Source organism: Pipistrellus kuhlii, unplaced genomic scaffold (assembly GCF_014108245.1).
Source record: "Pipistrellus kuhlii isolate mPipKuh1 unplaced genomic scaffold, mPipKuh1.p scaffold_m20_p_16, whole genome shotgun sequence".
In the NCBI taxonomy this organism is placed as follows: Eukaryota; Metazoa; Chordata; class Mammalia; order Chiroptera; family Vespertilionidae; genus Pipistrellus; species Pipistrellus kuhlii.
Window position 1 is genome coordinate 21067082 of NW_023425471.1, and position 2789 is coordinate 21069870.

General features: G+C 41.1%; 1 pseudogene; it reads right to left on the reverse strand.

Annotated features, from left to right (window-relative positions):
- Positions 1–1863: 1863 nt before the first annotated feature.
- LOC118720101 lies at positions 1864–2573 on the reverse strand (annotated as a pseudogene).
- Between the last annotated feature and the right edge of the window lie 216 nt (positions 2574–2789).

The window sequence follows — 2789 nt, forward strand, 5'->3', positions numbered from 1 at the left end:
AAATGAAAAAAGGTAATAAGGAAAAGAAAAAGGAGAAAAAAGAAGGGGAGAGAGAGAGAGAGAGAGAGAGAGAGAGAGAGAGAGAGAGAGAGAGAGAGAGAGAGAGAGAGAGAAGAAAAAGATATACTTATATGTGGAGAAAACACAAAACCGATAATTAAACCAAAAAATGAAGAAAACACCCAGGAAAAAAAAAGGGAGGGGGAACTGAATCCAAAGAGGCAGAGCTTATTTCCAGAACGTAAGATAAAGAAATTGAATGAATGTTGAAATGGCCACAGTTCAGTATAAAGGAGGTAGATAGAGAATGAGTGTATAAGAAAAAAAAACACACAAAATACTCAATAAAAATAATAATAATTAAAAAATAATAAAATGTGTATATTAAAATATATATCCAATATAATAAAAGCCTTATATGAAAATTGTTCAACCAGGAGTTTAATCACTTCCTATGATGTGTGCTGAGCACCAGTGTACAGAACATGGCAGGCTTCAGCAAAGCGGTGTCTGAGGTTTCCCTGGATAAAGGTGAGGCTAGGCTCCCAGTCACAACTTCACTCCCCTTCAAGATGGCACAGTCTCTGTGGCAGAACTGGATGCCCTGGGAGAGATCACAGCAGTAGGAGAGGCTATCCAGCTAGGGGAGCCTGGTCCACCAGCCCTCAATAGACCTTCACAATATAACTGTCCCTCACTCACACTTTCTCCTTCACTGCCATACTGTCAGCCACCATCTTGGAGCCCTCAAACTTTTTAAATTTAGAAACATTATTCTGTATATAAACTAGAGGCCTGGTGCATGAAATTCATGGTGTTCCTCAACCCAGCTTGCAACCTCTCCAATCTGAGACCCCTTGAGGTTATATCTGACTGCCTGTTTAGACCCAATCTGTTTAGGATTGTCAGATATCCCTCTCACAATCCAGGACTGCTGACTCCCAACTGCTCACCTGCCTGCCTTCCTGATTGTCCCTAACTGCTTCTGCCTGCCAGCTTGATCACACCCTAACCACTCCCCTACCAGCCTGATTGATGCCTATCTGCTTCCCCTGTCAACCGATTGCCCCTAACTGCCCTCCTCTACAACCCTGGTCACCCCTAACTACCCTCCCCTGCAGGCCTGGTACCCCCCAACTGCTCTCCCCTACTGGCCTGGTCCCTCCCAACTTCCCTCCCCTGCTGGGTTTATCACCTCCAACTGCCCTTTATTGATAACCTGATTGTCCACAACTACTACCCTATTCTCCAGACCATCACATATGCAGAGATTTGTAAACATGCAGTTCAATCCCATCCTCCAGGCAAGGGGAGTGGGAGGAAAGAGAATTCACTTTGATATCTATGGTTCCAAAAAAGTTGTAATATTGCTAAAACTGGTTTGGCTCAGTGGTTAGAGTGTCGGTCTGCAGACTGAAAGGTCCCAGATTCAATTCCGGTCAAGGACATGTACATTGTTTGCCGGCACATCCCCAGTGGGGGTTGTGCAGGAGGCAACTGGTCAATGTTTCTCTTTCATCAATGTTTCTAGCTCTCTATCCCTCTCCTTTCCTCTCTTAAAAAATCAATAAAATATTTATTTTTAAAAAGTTGTAATATTGTGCTTGGAACATACAGAACCAGCTATTAACTTCTTGCTACTATAACAAATACTAACAGTTTAGTCCAGGTTACTGTGACCTCTGACAGATCAAGGAAGCAGGTTATTTTATCCTCTTCTGATTATAGCACATTGCCAGACACATTTGCCTTCTTAATAAATGTTCTAGTACTCTGAGTTTCCCTTTTAATTCATATAATTTCAACAGTTTGTCAAAAGAGCCAATAAGCAAATATTGAATTACATTTTGTTGGGTCTCTCACACCCTCAAGCTCCATATTGTAAGAACATTTTATATGTTTCCCATCCCAACCACCCAGCTACTTTTCCATACACCACAGACCACCCATAGATACAAAGGCAAGGGTGAAGCTGACATGGTATATTTGGAGCCAGTAGATAAGAAGGTTATGAGACCTGATGAAGCACTTATAGACAGAATATAGTTTACTGTGGGATTGAAGTTCTTCAATATAAAAAAGGATGCAAATATGACCAAGACAAGGAATAGGGTATTGTTATAGAAGATGGAAAACGTTGTAGCTTCATAATCAGCAACTTCATTCATCTTCCACAAGATTCTTTCATCTTTTTCCTTCTGAGACATCTTTCTATTATCAGCTTCAGAAAGTTTTTGAATCACTTCTTTGGAAACAGCATCTTCCCTCTTCTGTGTAACTTTGTGCTTGAGTATAAATTTCATATTTTTGTAGGCAAAGGCTACCAAGTAAGTGCTTACAGAACAGCAGACTGAATAAGATCCTTATGCCAAATTTGCCAATGCAACCAGATGGTGATGACAGACACGATGAAGGTGTTCTCAAAGAAGAGTGCAGAGGACTTGGCTGAGAGTTTGTGATTGAAATCCTGAAGGAACAGGTCCTCCTTGGACTGCTGTTTGGAGCTGCCTTTGGGAGCCATGGTGGAGCTGGAGCTGGGAGCAAGGAGGGCCAACCCTGCGTGAGGCTGAGCCAGAGCGGTAAGAATTATTTTAATAGCATTGCTGGTGTTCTAAGAGAGAAATTCAAATATCAAAGTGGAACATTGGATAAGTTTAAATATTTTGCATAATTTATCATTTATTATAACATAAAATTTCCCTCCCTTATAGGGACTTTGAAAGATTAGTGTCCAAAATAGGCACTTTACTCTTAAGAGGAATAAAGGAAAATAAGATGTTAAAAAGGCT